The 17,592-nt window shown below is 52.6% G+C and overlaps 1 long non-coding RNA gene across 2 annotated transcripts; it reads left to right on the top strand.

Moving 5' to 3' along the window:
• The first annotated feature begins 587 nt into the window (after positions 1–587).
• Positions 588–17,188, top strand: LOC129057952 (uncharacterized). 2 transcript variants are annotated; one of them, XR_010135960.1, is made up of 3 exons: positions 588–1,257; positions 1,386–1,563; positions 9,176–10,953. It is a non-coding gene; the product is annotated as an uncharacterized LOC129057952 (long non-coding RNA). The 2 variants fall into 2 exon arrangements; XR_008522721.2 differs by lacking the exon at positions 9,176–10,953 and adding an exon at positions 16,977–17,188 and having other exon boundaries at positions 596–1,257.
• The last annotated feature ends 404 nt before the right edge of the window (positions 17,189–17,592 follow it).

Below are 17,592 nucleotides of genomic sequence, written 5' to 3'. Positions count from 1 at the left end.
AAGGAGTGGGGTGAGAGCCATAGGCAACAGGGAAAAGAGTCAAGCGGGGTGGCGCGGTTTCCAGCCCCAGCAGGGGGTAGGAGGTGGTGCCAGTTTCCTACGGTGGAAACCCAGGGAAGGCACGAAGCAGGTGTGCTTTGGAAGGAACAGTTCTGGCGCAGCGCCTCTTTCTGTCGGCCCCCTTCTACAGTGCTCCTGGACACAGGGTGACGGCGCAGAGCTGCGCGGGCACCCCCAGCTCCGTGGCTCCGGCTCAGGTCGGCTGAGAGGCCTGGATCGAGGTACGCTGTCCCCGCGCCGCCCGCACTGCCAAGGGCAAGGGCACGGCCATGACCGGGTAGGAGGCGGATCCCACCAGTGAGCCAGTGAGCCACTCAGCCTCCTGGGAAGAGCGAAGATCAAAGCGGCACCCTACGTCGCGGGGCTGGGGAGAGAAGGGCATGAAGGCCTGTCCTCTGCGAGGCTTCGGGCGCCTGGAGGCAGGGTGGGAGGGCAGGGCGCGGGGGCTTTGTCTGCGCGGAAACGCCCTGCCCGGCGCCCGCACAAAGGCCGCTTTGTGCCCGCGGCCTGCGGAGGTGGGGGCCGCGCGTCCCCGGATCCCCCTGCCCCGGCCCGGCCCGCGGCCCCGAGGGGGCGCCCGCCACTTCGCCGCCGCCAGCCCGTGGCCCCGGGCGCCAAAGGGCCTCTTAATTGTTCCTAGAACGGGTGGCATTTAGGTCAATTAATATGCAAAACAGGAGTAAATCATCTCATTCGCGGGCCCCACGCGGGGCGGGGAGCCGAGGCATTTGCTAGGCAGCGAGGTCGCGGCCCCCGCCGCGTGTTTATCTGGGGAAATGGAAATCAGGCGACGCACAAAGCCGCCCCGCGGGCCGGGCCGCGCCCTCGGCCGCCCTCGGCGGGGTCGCCGGCGCCGGTCCCGACCAGCGGCCAGGGCTGGCGGATCGGCTGGAAGCCTGGGGTCGCCTCTGGCCCTCTCTGGTCCACCGTGCCTAGCTGGTGAAAGCAGGAGTTCTGTTATTACATAAATCAGGTATAATACGATTCCCTAAGTGCTTCGAATTGGAGCTTGCGTGCTTCTGACCCGTTATTATGCTACCGAGCCTTGACTGAAGTCCAAAGCCTACTCGCATTCCTGCATTTAATCCTCAAAATCGCACTAAGAGGCAGGTGATTATTCCTATTGTTCAGCTGAAGAAACCGAGGCAGAGAGGTGAAGACGGTCACCTGGCCCAGACCAAGCCCTTCACCATTAAGGTGTGAGCCCCAGGCCTCTGTTATTTCATTGGGCAGCTCCCTTCGCTGGGGAAAATGGCCCCTGCAGACAGAGTTCTGTGAGTCTCGCTGCTACTGCACCATCCTTACTCATTCTCCCTGAATTCCAGAAATGTAACAGGACCCACTGCGCACCTGCACTCTTCTAGACTCTGACGTTTCCACAGGGAACACAACAGGAGATTCCGGCCTCGTAGGACACCAGCGAGAGCACCTCCAGGAGAAGCCAGCAGGGTGACAGAAATGGCCCCTCGAAGGAGGTGACACTTGAGCAGAGACCTGAGGGAGGTGAGAGAGACTTCCAGGAAGAGGCAATGGTCTTGAGGTTGCAGGATAAGGAGGCCAGGGAGGCGGGTGTGTGGAGCAAAGTGGGAGGGATGGAGGCAAGGCAGAGGTGGCCAGGGCTGGCACTGGGGGTGCTGGCTCCAGTTCCAGCTGGACACTGGGGTCTCTGGGTTCTCTTGGTCTGGGGACAGTCTGTGCATGGAGAATTGTAAAGGCTTCTGCTTGGCTCAGCCTGGTTCAAGTGGCCCCACCCTGGGCTAATTGGCAATGGCTAGGGGCAGGTCACATACTGGACACACTCCCATCAGCTGGACACCCACCCCAATCGTTACCCACTACGCAAGTGGACCTCAAACCTGGGCAAAGTCAAAAGCAGTCCAGGGAGCCAGGGTCCAAAAGCTGGAGACATTTCTGAAGGCTGTCAATCTGTGAGGACAGACACAGAGCCTGGAACTGAAGATTTGGATAACCCAGATGCACTGGGACCAAGAGATAAGGGGCATCAGGTGCCCAGACGTGATGGAGGGGTGGGAGGGAGAGGTAGGCGAACAGGGAGTGCTCAGAACTAGGTGAGATATTTTAACAAAATCACCAAACAGGAAAAGTTGATGATGCTGGTCCTGTGCAGTTGCTTCTGTAGGAATTCATAGGGGCAGGAGTTACCAGAGGAGGGTTTGCAAATTTTTCCTATAGGATGCCCTCTCTATGGTGATGTACTTGGTCGTCAGTCAACTACCTGGACAGCCCTGACTTTTCCCCTCTCTCCGCATCCTTGCCATGCGCTCATCAAGCCTGCCCGTTCTTGCTCCTTAGTGCCTCTCTCCCCAATCCCTTCCTTTCCGTTTCTGTGGTTCTGTTTTGGTGAAGACTATCAATCATCTTTGGATCATTGCAGCGGCTTCCGCCCTGATCATGCTACTCTCACTCTTGCCTTCAATTCACACTCTAAATAGGGCACCACAGGGATCTTCCAAACACATAAATCTAAGTTACCGCCCTGGTTAAAACCTTCTGTAATTAACAACAACAACAACAACAACAACAACAACACAACCTGATTTAAAAATGGGGCAAAGGACTTAGGTATTTCTCCAAAGAAGATATACAAATGGCCAGCAAGCACGTGAAAAGACGCCCATCACTCATATTTAGGGAAATGCAAATCAAAACCACAATGAGATACCACTTTACACCCATTAGGATGGCTACTGCACAACTATGGTCCATTGCATAAATATATCTCTTCTCCTGTTGATGAACGTCTGGGCTGTTTCCAGTTTGGACCTATTATGAATAAAGCTGCTGTATATTGGGAGACAATTCCCCATAAGTCTCTCGCATTTCTGCGCATCTTATGAGTAAGGCACTGGCCTGTCTTTTCATGGATGTTTGTATCGCAAAGAGCTTTGGAAGATCAAGCGTCTCCCTCTGGAGCAAAGGGCAAGCACGCTTGCTTCCCATTATAAAAGATCCAGGTTCCCTAAGCTCAGGGTTCCTCTCCTGTAATGCAATTCACTGCAAGTACAGGATCCATCTGGGCCCACTCACATTGTTCTGTGGGACTTGGGGCAAAAGGAACTGAAGCAAATATGCTGATACACATGCTGCTTGCTGTGCTGTGAGGAATAACATCCTTTGTCTCTGACTCATGGTTCTGGCATCTTCTGTCAGCCTCTCAAGAGCCTAACTCATTACCTTTCAAGTTGAGTAAAATTTCAGACCCTTTATAGTTCTTGACATTAAGTATTCTTATGCAAGTGTTTCTGTGAACATATATTTTCCCACTTCTTCTTTGTCCCTCTCATCCTGCTGCCTGGAGTGCAGACCTGATGGCTGGAGCTCTGGTTACCATCTTGACCCAAGAGGACCAGAGATGTAGTGGATAGAAGGAGCATGGGTGTCCAAGGCTTTTGCAGGTCAGAGTGACCATATTGGCCCTGAAATTTTACAGGAGGGAAAACGCCTTGCTTACACCACTGTACTGTGGTGTTTTCCAACCCTATCTAATACAACCCACGTCGTGGCTCATCCTGTCTGAGATGTCTTCCTGCCCTCCCTTCCTTTGTTCACTAATGTATATCATACTAACCTCAAGAATGACTCTTCATATTTCTAGTTCTTCCCACAATGATTGCTTCCTGTATCCTAGGGCCTTGTACAGTGTCTGGCACAGTAGTAGGTGTTCAGGAGGTAGGAGTTGATGAGGTGAACAAATACGTAAAAGAAAAACGCAGGCTGGCAGAGATGATGGGAAAGCGGCATTCTCACTTAGAAGAACAGGTAGAGCATTAGGTTGTCAGGGAGGGAGCCAGAGCTGTAGTCCTGTGCTGTATGACACCACCACAGCTCTTTCCTCTCTGGGCTCAGTTCTCTGGCTCTGCAATGTGGGCTTTGCCTAGGATGATGAATGCCCGTGGTCCCCACTGATTCTCAAGCCCTGTGCAAACTCTGATATTTGAGTACTGCTTTCCTGGCAATGCCTCCCTGCTTTTCTCTCCTGTAACTTATATTTGACCAATGGCATGACTTGATGGCTGAGAAAGGTCCTACTCCTTGCTGGGCCCAGGACTGCTCTGCAACCCAAGCTTGGGAAGACATGGCTGCCTGGGCAGCTTAGCAGCTGGGGAGACTGACAGCTTTAGTGAGCCCAGCGGGTGGCATCAAGTTTCTGGGTGCCTGGTCACCATGTTAATCTGCTCTTGGTGCCACTAATACCAATTTGTGAGCAGACAGCCAGGATCAGACAGGCCAGCTGTCAGGCAACTGTGGACAGCTCAGTGTATGGTTTGATTTTATGGCTTAGGGCTGGAATTTTAAATTAATTAGCAAATTTAAGTTTCTGGAGCTGCTTCAGATAGGTAGCTCCCAGGGCCAGGTGACACTAGTTTGACCCAGTGACCCCAGCCCAGGTCCTGCCACCCACCACTACCACCACCAAGGGAGTCAGAAAGAGTCCGTCTTGTTTCCAGCACCACCATCACCCTGCTGGGGGACCCAGGTGGGCCCCTCTCCCTGTCTAGGCCCAGCCTCTTCATCTGTACACAAAGGAGCAGGACTGGATGCTTTGTCTGTCTTCTCCACTCCAGCATTCTGGGATTCTAATTAGGCACAAGATGTCTAGTGTGTGGTAGAGCCAGCAAAGCTCTCTGTCCATGCTTCTGCCTCCAGAGCAGGTGGGACCACTTCCCCTGCTTTACCCCTGTAACTTTTACTGAGCTCCAGGGATCCCTGTTTCCAGAGAAGACAGGCAATAGAGTGAGTAATCTAAAATTACACGTGCAGCTGTGTCGCCCCTCCAGCCAATCCCCACCCTCCAACAGGGAGGTTTCCCAGTGTCCTGATAGCAGGGCGGGGTCTCCAGATGCCCCGCTGGGCTACAGGCCCTGCCTGTCCTAGTGCTGCCTCTCATCCCCTTTCGTCGCCCATGAACCCCGGCCACACCAGCTCCTCCCTAGTCCTCCTAAGGGCCAGCCGCCTTCCTGCCTGCCACAGGATCCTAGCATATGCCATTCCCTCTGCCTCCCCAGTGTACCCCCCCTTCCTCCAGCCTGTCATCTTGCAGGCTAATGCCCCCTCCTTCAAGAAGCCTGACCTGACGCCCTATTCACTGCTCTCTGAGTGCCCTGCACTTTCCCCGGCACCCCGCATCACAGAGGGAAGCACTCACTCTTCGGGCCACTTGTTATTTCATACTGTCGCCATCCCCCCACCAGGACTGTGAGATCCATGGCACAGGAGCACATCTGTTTCATTCACCAATTTTTTCAGAGCCTACTAGTGATCTCCCAACATTTATTCTTTCCTCTTCTCTCCCAGTAAGAGATCTCTTGATTTTTAGCTTAGCCTATGTTCAGCCAAAATAAAGACCACAGTTCCCAGTACCTTTGCAGCAGGTTGTGGCCACGTGATCAAGTTCCAGCCAACGGAGTCCGAATGAGCAGGCTGTGCATGGCGCCTCGCTGTGCCTTTCCTCTTTCACCTCCTCCGGCTGGTGCAGGAGCATGAGCAGTGTAGGTGTGAGGTGTGCGGACCGTGCAAACAGGAGCTCACTCCAGAAATGCAGAGTAACAGGTAGAGGGGCCTGAGCAATGCACCAGCTGTGGCTTTGACAAGCAAGGAGTCAGCCTATGTCTGGTTAGAGCCACTGTCATTCTAGCCCAGCTCATATAACTGCATCCTAAACCTAATTTGTATACCCCTACATCTGGTAGGCACCTGGTAAACATTTGCTGACTAAATGAGAGATTGAATAGAATGAACGAGCAAAGTATTGGAAAACCAGAACTAATGATCCTAAGCTTCAAGCACATTTTGGATTCCAAGAGCTTTTATGGGCTGACCTGGGACCTAATAAACATTATTTGCTTGAAACATGGCCCAAGTCCTCCACAGATGGGCTTGTGTGTCCACAGACAGTGGCGGGCTTCCTTGGCCCAGAGATGGGGCCTGTTGATCATCCTCTTCCTGACACAGCCATAAGGCTCAAGGAGGCTCTTCCTGTGGCTAGCTGGCCCCCACCAAGTAGAGGGTGTCTCTTTCTTTTTCTTTTCTTTTTTTTTTTTTTTATTTGTTTTGAGATGGAGTCTTGCTCTGTCGCCCAGGCTGGAGTGCAGTGGCCCGATCTTGGCTCACTGCAACCTCTGCCTCCTGGGTTCAAGCGATTCTCCTGCCTCAGCCTCCCAAGTAGCTGGGATTACCGGGGCATGGCACCATGCCTGGCTAATTTTTTGTATTTTTAGTATAGACAAGGTTTCACCGTGTTAACCAGGCTGGTCTTGATCTCCTGACCTCGTGATCCGCCCGCCTTGGCCTCCGAAAGTGCTGGAATTACAGGCGTGAGCCCCTGCGCCTGGCCGAGGTTGTCTCTTTACCAGGGCTCCACCAAGCAGAAGCCCTACTAATGATGGCAAGGACATGCCAAGGCCCTAAGAGTGAAAGCAAGACCAGATTTCATCCCAAGTTCTTTTCAGAAAGGTAGAAGTATTTTTTTTAATGGATGCAAAAGCTTTGAAAACTGGTGATATATGAAGAAGGATGATAAATGTTTTGACAAGGGAGCCTGTCAGGACAGGCACTGCAAAAAAGTAGGTAGAAATTGAAAATGTCCCCGAATCTATAGTTGCCAATGCCTGAGATTCCTTCCTTTGGGTAAAGTAACCATAGTTTTTGAAATGCAGATAACCCTTGACAGGGCATCCTGTAAGCCATTCTCAGTGATCTGTGCCTCTGTGTGTGGGCGTGCGTTTATGAGATCCTTGCAACTGATTCAGAGCAGGTTTGAATGGAGGGGGGTGGAGAGAGCGGAGAAGGGGGCTAGGCGAGCAGATTAGGGAGGCTAGGCTGCAGTCCACCTACCTCGAAGGTGCCGCTTCCTAAAGATTGGCAGGAGAATGGGGCATTGACACGTACTTTACAAGAAAGGCACACGCAGTTCTTCCACCCCACCAGTGACTTCAAGGTCCATCCTCTTTCGGGGGTGCAGAACAGTGGCTCTGAGGTCACCCGGTCACTGCTGTCCCCAGCTGGAAGGGTTACCTGAGGCCATGGAGGCCAGCTCCCTGCCTCAAGGCACAGATCTACCCAAGCCACATTGGACAGATGTGCAACAGTTTACATTTAGGCTGCAAGTGTCATTAATTACCCGCAGAAGCCATGAGCTCAGGGAGATTCCCTTGGCTTAGGTCTTCCACATCCTGCCAGAAATGCAATGCAGGTGGGTTGGGCTGCAGAAACTGGATGGATTAAAGTTCAGGCTTAGCAAGAAGATATATTGGTAGGTGATTATGTGCTTTGTGAAAGCTTTGCTGTACAAAAGGAAACTACCCCCCAACCCCAACCACCACCCTTGGATTCCACCCATCCACGTGCCCTGCCGGGAAGATTTAGCCCCATCTGCTGTTGTGGAATTGTGTTGGAAACCTTTGGGGATACAAGGGAAAGAGCAACTAGCTTGGCCATCCATGACCTGGAGCTGGTCCCCACCTGTACCTTGCTTTTGGGTAACTTTAGGCAAATCACTGCCCTGCTCTGAGCCCCACTCTCCAACACCTCTAAGGCTCAGCACAGTCTCTTGGGGCTGCGTACAAGCTGTGTGTCCTTGTGCAAGTGACTCAACCTCTCTGAACCACAGCCTTTTCAGCCATAGAAAGAGGAAAGTCATGACACCTATCTCAGAGGCATCGTGTGAGAATTAAGCCAGATGCCAATGACAGGTGCCTGGAATGAAGAGGCCGACCTATTCAATGCAGTGAATAGGCCCAGCCTGTTACAAACCTGGGCTCCAGACTCCAGCCCAGTCACCGCCTTCTGAATCACATCAGTTGGTCCCTGCGTGGGTCTCTATTGCAGAGGGTGGAGGGGCAGCCCGGGGACTCGATGCAGCAAAACTTACTGAGCCTTCAGTCAATATTTGAAAAATCAGGAGACCCCTCCCTCTCTCTCACTCTCACACATACGCACACACTGTCTCACACATGCACACATAACACACATACACACCCTGCATTTCTGCCTTCTCTAGAAAAAATCAGAAGACCTGGCCACCCTAGGTGCCAATTCCTGCCAGATGTCAAGCAGCTGTTGCTGAATAGCAGCTGCTCCCTTTGGACGGGAGCATGAATGTGTCATTCCTCCACAGTCCCGCTCCCTGGAAGGCCTCTCACCTGGCCGCCTTGCTCACATGCCATTTGCCTGCCCCTCCCCGCCCCTCTGGGCTTCTGTCACTGATTACTTCCATGGCTGTTCTGTGTCTGTGGGGCTCATGTCTCTTGCATCTTCACCGTGCACCCTGACTCCCAGAGCCAGCCCAGTGCTGAGCCCAGCATTGGGTGCAGTGGATGCTTGTTGTCTGTGGTCCTTTGTTCTTTGGTGTGCAGGGCCCTGCATGCCCACCCTATGGGGCTGGCCAGGTCTCAGAACCAAGCAGGTGCTCATGGTGGACTGAACCTTTGAGCTCAATGCAACTGGATAGATGCTCATTTCAAGAAGATCAGAATTCGATTTCTGTGCTCCCTGGGGGTGTGGGGCAGCAAAAAGAACCTGACCTGGCTGGGGAGCAGGGTGGCGCTGGCCCAGGAATGCATAGCCATGTGCTGGAGGCTGGAGCCCCTGTCTTGTTCTCCTCACAGCCATGGTGTTTGGTGGAGGCCCAGGGCTCCCCTTCTTTGTTCTGTGAAGAGCAGAGAGTTCCTGTCCCTGTCTGTGAGGCCATTAGGGCTAGTGTTCCCTGTTTAAGGGAAAGGCTGCAGATAGGCCCCCATCCATGAGCTGTACAGGTCAACTCTCCATCCCACCTATGAGTGCACACTGAGCCTCAGCCATCCTGAGTCCTGTGCTCAGTGCTCCAGGGATGCCCAGAAACAATTCCTGCCTGTAGGGAGCTCATGGCTGGGATTAGAGTAAAACACGAAGCTGAGGAGTTAGGCCACAGCAGGAGGCTGGGAAACCTTGGGAACAAGTTCTGTGGACACCCCATGGAAAGACAGGGCTGAGGACTGTAGGCAGGGAGGTGGTCAGGGAGGGCTTCCTGGAAGAGGTGGGGAAGGGACTACGACTCTAGAAGGAATGAGCTGTCTGTGAGTACACTTTGACTATTCTCATCTCTCCCCTTCCTTAGAGCCCAAGTCCTGAAAATGTCCCCTCAAGCACGTATAAGCAGGTAGTTTAGATTTCAGTCTATGCAAAAAAGCAGCTGCAGGAGCTATTCTCCATGGAACAGCATCTCTGGTCACCTGGCAGCAGCTCAGAGGCCCGGACATAGTCCTGGCTGTCCCCTGTGCCTGTCCTCCACTGCCTGTCTCAGGCTCTTGCCCTCCCCATTCCCTGGCCCTCCTCGTGGTCCAGCCTCTGCCCTTCCGGGATGGTGTGGCCCTCTGTGGCTCCTGCTGCTCCCCGGCCACTGCTCCCTGCCAGCTCTCCACGAGTCTCTCTGCTCTCTGGATCCTTCTCTGTGTGTTTTGCTGCCCAAAGCCCCAAGAGACAGCATCTGTTTGGCTGGACAGACACTGGGCGCTGTGCCACACTCAAGCCAGGCTACTGACAACTACCCTGGGTCAAATCTCTGAGGCTGGCCTCCCCAGCTGTGGCCAGAGCAGCGGGGTGACATGGAGGTGCTGGCCCTCCTCAGGGCAGCAGCGTGGCAGAGTCCTTGGCTGTGTGGCGGGAGCAGTCTAAGAACCCTCATATCCAGGATCATTCCAGCGATTCCCAGCCCTCGGGGCACCCTCAGGCAGCGCCACAGCCAGGCGCGAGGAACAGAGGCTGGCCAGAGCTGAGAGACACTGCCTCCAACGCAGCTTCCAGTATGCCTTGCACCAGGGTCCCCCGTGGGACCCAGGTGGCAGCTTTGCTGTTCTCAACAAATGCAAACCCCATCCTGTGACACCAGCCAAGGAAGCAGGCACCGCCAAGAGCTTGGCGCTCACCAAACCGTAAGACTTTTTGGGCAAAAGATTTTGTTCTCTCTGCCCCACCAAACACTTGTCTCCTTTGATTGTGCCATTGTTCTTTCCAGGGAAATCTAATTTTAAAACAAAAAAAACATGTTTCCTAACCAACAGGACACATGTGTGTGCCAACAAATATTTGATTTGAAAGCAAGTCTTTGCTCAGTGTAAGCTTTGTTTTTAACGGACAGGACAAAACACCGGGACCAGCTGTGCAGAGCATGTGTTTGGCCCCGGAGGCCCAGTGTTCCTTTCAGCTCGGAAATCTGGCTCGAGGTGTCCAGCTGGGACCCCATCGTAAGGGTCACATAGTTTCCAATCTGGAGGGTGAGGCGGGGCCCGGTGGCAGTAAGATCTTCCCTTTCAATAAAGAACGAAAATATCCCAGTCTGCAACATTATCAACCCCGGATGTGTCTCCACACACAAAGCCGCTTGCAAAATAAAGCCACATTTGAGCTCAGGCCAGGGGTGATGTTGAAAACAACGCAGCTAATAAGTCACCGGTTGCTGGATGAAATCAAACTGTTTTTGTTTTGTGGAGGTTTCTCAGCTTCTGGGGCAGCTCTTCCGCCCCAGGGGGAGAGATTTGTGTCAGCCTCTCTCTTCCTCCGCTCCAGAGATGCTGCCACGTCCCCACAGGCCTGGGGCTACTAGGGCAGACCTCAGTATCTCACACATATACTCAGTCACATCTTCCATAGCATAGGCTAAATCATACCCCAGACCCAGCCCAAATAAGAAGAAAAAATACCAGTTCCATCCAGTGGCAAGAAACCTCAAAGGTCAGCAGTGACTGTCGGGTGTCTGGATGTCTCTGGGATCAGCGCCGTGTTGGCAGCGGGGGTTCATACCATGGAAGCACCAAGCAGGGCTGTGTGGGGGCTCCCTTGTTAGGGGCAAATCCAAGTGTGAAATGAATGCCTGCCGCTCAGAGGCTGAGCCTCACACACTATGAAACCTCTCTGGGCTACAGTTTCTCTTTTGTGCAGTGAATGTGTTTCACGACGTCATGAGGTCGGAGGTAGGGAGAAAAGGGGAGAAATCTGTGAGGCCCAGGCAGAGGCTGCAGAGAGTCCTGCCCATACGCATTCTCCTGGCTGCCCTGGGGACACAAACCTAGTGTTTCGCTGAGCACAGGGCCGCCCAGTCTCCCTAGTGGCTGGGTGTGGCCACGTGAGTGACCCACTGGCTGTGAGCATAAGTGCTACATGAAGCTTCTGGAAATTTCCTTAAAGGACAGGTAGCAGGCACCTGCACCCACTGCTTGGAATGTAGAAAGCATGGCTGGTGCCACAGCCCATTGTGGACCACGAGGCCTGGGCTGCGTCTGGAGCAGTGTGCAGCGGGGGTCCCACTGCGTCTGTCTTGGCCTGCCTCCCTCTGGACTGCTTCTCCACAAGAGAGAAGCTTCTTTCTCCTTTCCTAAGGGATATCCACCCTTTCTTCTAGCACCCATCTCATGGGTACAGGCCTGGCATTGAGTACCTGGGAATGAGCTGAATGTTTGTTCTCCAGGGATGGACGTGTCCTGCAAGACCCTAGGGTGACTGAGTGGGGCCTCTTGGTGGCATGGAGAAGGTGGCCCACTCCCCCCTGGACAGGCAGACAGGGGCTACAGGAGGAAAGTGGGCCAGCAAGGAGTGGTGGGGACTGGAGAGCCAGGGCCCTCATCCACTGCCCAGGGCCACCAACTCTCACCCTGAAAAGAGTTAGACTGGCCTTGCCTGAGTCGCTGATATTTTAAGGGAAGCTGGGAAACTCCTAGTTTTGTACATGCTGATAGCTCATTCAGATTTGCTGGCAACACACGGTGCAGCTGCTGTGGCAGGGGCTCCATGAAGCACATCTGCTGTGCATGAATCTTCCAGTGTGGTGCCACCCATTCGTGCCCTCTGTCTGTGTGTCTGGGTTAGAACACAGGCTGGCACGGGGCAGGCCACAGGCCAGCTGTTGTGCAGCCTTCTTCTTTTCTTTGTGCCTCTCAGAGGGCTCAGGGGCTCTCCACCTTACCTCTGGGAGACTCCACACACCCCTGAACCCCTCAGTCTGTTCACACCAATGCCAATGCCCCTCTTTGCCTCTCCTGCCATTTCCCCTCACTCAGAGTCACACTGGCATGATGCCTCCACCCCACTACACACTGCCAATGCACAGGCTGTTCCATCTTTCAAAATGAGGTGGGGCACAGCAAACAGGATGCCTTCAATGTCCAGTCTCTCCTTCTTGCTTTATTAAATGCCCTTCCAAGTTTAAGCTGGGCACAGGACCTCCTGGCTAAAGACCACTTTCTCCAGCCTCCTTGACAGCAAGGTGTGGCCCACAGAATAAGTCTGACAGGTCAGATTTGAACAGCAGCAACTTCTGGGCCATGTTTGCAAAAGAAGAAGGAGTGCCTTCCACTTCCCCTTCCCACTTCCTGCTGGCAGGAATGTGGGTGCAATGGCAGGAGGGGGAGCAGCCACCTTAGATTGAGTGGTGAAAGCTGATTCTTGTGATCAGCAGAGCCTGGGTCCACGGTGCCATGGAGATGCCACATAAGCCCATCATGCTTCCATTCAGCTGGCAGTGTGAGGGGCCAGTAGACTCTGATCTGGTTTACATGACAGTTACTTTGTCATTTTTACAGCAAGCCTGTATTTTACAGCAATAGTGAGCTTGTGTTCTAACTGGTTCGCATGGCTTACCATTTTCATCTTACATAGAATTCATTCATGTCAGTTACCCAACTGGATCCACTTCATTCTTTCATGCATCCATCCAGTTAGCGAGTCCTGAGCATTTTCTGTACAGATCGCTGGGGAAAACACAAAGGCAGACAACTCACAGTTCCCCACACTTGAGCAGGAGCTTAGGAGTGACAGTGAGAAGACAAGTGCCATTAGAACCCTGTTCTGTGGCCCAAGGTGGCAGTTCTGCAAACAGTTGATGAACATCTGCTCTGTGCTTCACTCAGAGTCCCTGTGGGCTGGGTAGTCACTGCAGACAGTGACATCACCTGACTCTCCCAGGGCAGCCCCAGACGTGCAATAAGACTCCAGCCAGGTGAGTGAGCCAGTGTGCTTGTGTGTGCACATGTGTGTGAGCGAGCATGCACACACATGGACGAGGGAGGGGAGAGAGAGAAAACAGGTCTGTTTTTAGGGACTCATGGACAACGATTCACCTATTCATCAAGATTGTATTGCATACCTCCTGTGCATGACAGCTGACAGAGGCCAAAAAAGCCAAGGCCCTGCCCTGGAGAGGCCCCCCATAGGATGCAGACACACCTGCTGACACTGGTGGTTCCAGTCACTCCCTGCACTTTGTCCCTGCCCTTAGGATGGATTTACACTGAGACATTCATGCTTTCACCCAAATCTTATGACCAAGAGCTAGGGTTAGGTGCTCTGCCTAAAGCCATTGCATAAAAAATCCCAACAACCAGTCTCCTCAGAAATATTCCTAACCATGCTTATCAGCCACCTGTTCGCCAGCAAGCCCAGAAATTTATATACATCGTTGGCATTCATGTTCACAATAACCCTAGAATGAAGGCAGCTTATCCCCCATTTTACAGATAAGAAAACTGAGGTTTGGAGAAAAAGAAATGGAAAAGGAAAAAGCATGGGCACCATCAGGAAGAGAGACCGGCCAGGCATTGCTTGTTTCCCTGCACCCCTCCCCAGGCAGGTGGACTGGGCTAGACGCAAAGAGGCAGGACCACGGTCTGGGTCAGAATGCGAGCTCTGGGGCCTACTGGCTGGGGTGACCTTAATTGACCTTCCTGGGCCTCTGTTTCATTGTGTGTAAAATGGAGCCCAAAATACCCAACTCATAGGATCATTGTAAGACCTAAGTGAAAACATGTAGAAAAATGTACATGCAGACATGAGCCGAATATTGGGGCCAATACTGACTGGTGGTTATAAGGCTGAGATTCAAGGTCAGACAGGCCTGGCCCTACCCCTTCCTGGCTGTCTGTGCCCTTAACCCCTATGCAGATGGCAAGAGAGCCATGGCGCCCACCTTGTGGGGCTATGTAGGAAAAATGAGGAGAAGCAAGTGTCCAACAGGGAGTAGCCATGGCTTCTCTTGCAGCTCTGGTGTGTGTGCCTCCTTCTCTATACTGGAGCCCCATCCTCAGCTGTGTGAGCAGACAGGGCTGCCTCGTGCTCCAACCCCTGGTCAGCACCCACCCAAGAAGCGGACTGCGGGGCACTGGTCTGCCCATTGTCCCCGGCTGCGTCTCCTCAGTTTCTGGCCTCTAGCAGTTGTTCCCAATTTCCTTCCAACCTTTCAAACCTCCAGCCAATCAGCCTCTGACCCCAAGGACCAAGGTCAGAGGCAGAAATAAAGACGAAACAGTGCAGCTGTCTTAAATCACCAAATTAGCTGTTATGGAGGAGGGCAGTAAAAGAAAATAAAACAAAGATGAGATGTAAAGTCTGAAATAGAAACACCAAGGAGAGTGACTGGTGGAGGTTAGCAAGTTAGGAAGCCAGGCAGACCGAGGTGCTATCTGGGTGGCCTTGGGCAAGTCTCTGCCCTCCTGAGTCTTTGCCCCTTAGAGCTCAGGACTTCAGAGACCATGATTCCTGGGTTATGGTTTCATGGGGGAGCCCAGAGCTCTGTGCTGGGCTGTTGTTCCTCTCAACAAGCCCTCCCCGGTGTCTTCACCTGCTTTTGGCTCCAAGTCCCATCCAAGAGTCTGTCTCCAGCTGGGCTTCTCTCCTCCAAAGTGCAGATGCCCAAAGTCATCCATTGGCTTGATATTTGCCCAGAGGCCTCACCCATTGCTATAGCCACACATCCAGGACTGAGCTGTGCACCACTGTGGGCATGGTGGAGGCTGCCGTAAGGAGACGGCCCTTGTCTCACAGGAAGGGGAGCCTGAAATTCCCAGGGGCCGGACGAGGCTGCACCGGAACTGCACCCCACCCAGGACTGCTGAGCTGAGAGGGTGCTCCCGCAGTGAAAGCTCTGCCACTTCACATTGCCAGGTCCCAAGCCTCTGACCACACCGGGAGAGGGTCAGAGTGTGCCTGGCAGGGTGGGCCCTGGCTCTGTACCTTCCTCCCTGCCCAGCAGACTTTGGGTTGCATCTCTCTACGTAGCAGAGGAGTGGGGACATAGGAGTCTGCCTCACGGAGTTGTGGGGTGGCCTGGGAGCGGGCTGGCCCCCGTGGGGATTCTGTGGCCCGGCTCCTGCCCAGCATGCCCCTGCCCAGCAGACTCCCTGCAGGCTCCTGAGGGTTCAACCTGGTGCACAATCTTCAGGCCTCTCCTGCCTTGATCTGACAGCCTTCCACACCCCAGCCACACCCTTCCTTAGTGCAGTTATTTTTTCATTATTAAAACTTTATAATAGTAATACATTTTAGTTGCTTAAATTCTGCAATAGTGAAACAATAAAGATGGAAATCACTCCTCCAGTTCCATTCCACTCCTCAGAGCTACCTGCCGTTGACAGTTGTACATTTCACTCCAGAAATATCTATGACTGCACACAGTTACATATGCAGGTGCGTGTATATGTCCGTGTGACTGCACACGCAGGATTATAAAAATCACAAACCAGCCCGTGCTGCCCATGCTGTCGTGCATCTTGCTGTTATTTTCACTGGCTGAGTTGGAAGCATTTCTCAATGCCAGCAGGGCAGCCTTTGTGTTAGCTGCATAGTTTCTGTTGTGCAACCTCCTCTCTGCTGACGAGCAATTAGGTGGCTCCACTTTCTTCCTTTGCTTGTGGAAACCCTGAGGCACTGAACATCCTAAAAGTGAAATTTCGGGGTCCCAAGGAGTGTGCATTTTTGAATATCACTAAGCTGGCCCAGCTGCGTCGCACCCTTCACGGGGACCACACTCTGTCTCAGTATAGGAGATCCCGGGAGCCCCACATCCTTGCCAGTGCAGCACTACTATTCCTTTAAATTTTGCCCCCAGTGTATTCTTGCTGTTTTATTTTGATTTCCCAGGTGACTGAGGAGGTTAAGTGTCTATTCAGCCATTTGCTGGCTGTGAGAATTTCTTACCCTACAAGCTGCCTGTTTCTTTCCTTTACCCATTTTTTTCTACCGGGTTATGTGAGTTTCTACTTACTGGCTTATAGAACCCCATTATATGTTATGATATTAATCTGTTGTCTGTGGTACATGGTTTCAGTCTTTTCTCCCAGTCCATCAGATATCTTTTAACTTTGTTTATCGTGTATTTGGCTATGCAGAAGCTTTTTATTTATTTTATTTTATTTACTTATTTTTTTGAAACCGAGTTTCACTCTTGTTGCCCAGGCTGGAGTGCAATGGCACGATCACGATTCACCACAACCTCCACCTCTTGGGTTCAAGCGATTCTCCTGCTTCAGCCTCCCGAGTAGCTGGGATTACAGGCATCCGCCACTACACCCGACTAATTTTGTATTTTTAGTAGAGACAGGGTTTCTCCATGTTGGTCAGGCTGGTTTTGAACTCCCGACCTCAGGTGATCCACCCGCCTCAGCCCTCCCAAAGTGCTGGATTACAAGTATTTTATTTTTTTTGAGATGGGGTCTTACTCTGTCACCTAGGCTGGAGTGCAGTGGCGAGATCTTGGCTCACTGCAACTTCCGCCTTCTGGGCTCAAGCGATCTTCCCATCTCAGCCTCCCAAGTAGCTGAGATCACAGGCACACACCACCCCGCCCGGCTGGTTGTTTTTTTTTATTTTTTGTAGAGACAGAGATTCGCCATATTGCCCAGGCTGATCTCAAACTCCTGAGCTCAAGTGATCCGCCTGCCTTGGCCTCCCAAAGTGCTGGGATTATGGGCATGAGCCACCACGCCCTGCCAGAAGCTTTTTATTTTTATGTAGTCAAATCTGTCAGGCTTTTGTTTTATAGCTTCTGGATTTCGTGCCTTGCTTAGGAAGGTCTTGCCTCCTCCAAGATCATGAAAATATGCTCCTCTCTTTTGCTATTGTGGTGTTAATAGCTTTGTTTTTTCCTTTTACAGCCTTCATCCATCTGAAATGAATTTGGCAGAATGACACTCTCTTTCTTGTGAAACCCAGTCCTGCCTTGGGATCCACAGATGCCCCAACATGTCCTGCCTTCCCTGTCCCTTGGTCCCTCATTCAGTCACTCTACAAGTATGTTTTGAGCCTTTGTTAAGCACCAAACACTGGTGATCCTGCTTTGAATAGATCATGCCCCTGTGCTGGGAAAGATGTGTTCAATGGAGGAGACAGAGAGCAAACAAACAAACACACAGTGCTGTGGCTTGGATGTGTGTCCCCTCCTAATCTCATGTTGAAATGTGACCCCCAGTGTTGGAAGTGGGCTTAGCTGGAGGTGTTGAGTCATGGGGGTGGGTCCCTCATGAATGGGTCAGCCCTGCCCCTTGGCCATGAGTGGTAGTGAGATGCCAGAGCTGATTGTTTAAAAGAGCCTGAGGCCAGGTACTGTGGCTCAGGCCTGTAATCCCAGCACTTTGGGAGGCCGAGGCGGGCGAATCACGAGGTCAGGAGATCGAGACCATCCTGGCTGTGGTGAAAGCCCGTCTCTACCAAAAATACAAAAAATTAGCCAGGCATGGTGGTGGGCACCTGTAGACCCAGCTACTCGGGAGG

Source organism: Pongo abelii, chromosome 11, assembly GCF_028885655.2.
Source record: "Pongo abelii isolate AG06213 chromosome 11, NHGRI_mPonAbe1-v2.0_pri, whole genome shotgun sequence".
In the NCBI taxonomy this organism is placed as follows: domain Eukaryota; kingdom Metazoa; phylum Chordata; class Mammalia; order Primates; family Hominidae; genus Pongo; species Pongo abelii.
This window is presented reverse-complemented; position numbering and strand designations above follow the sequence as displayed.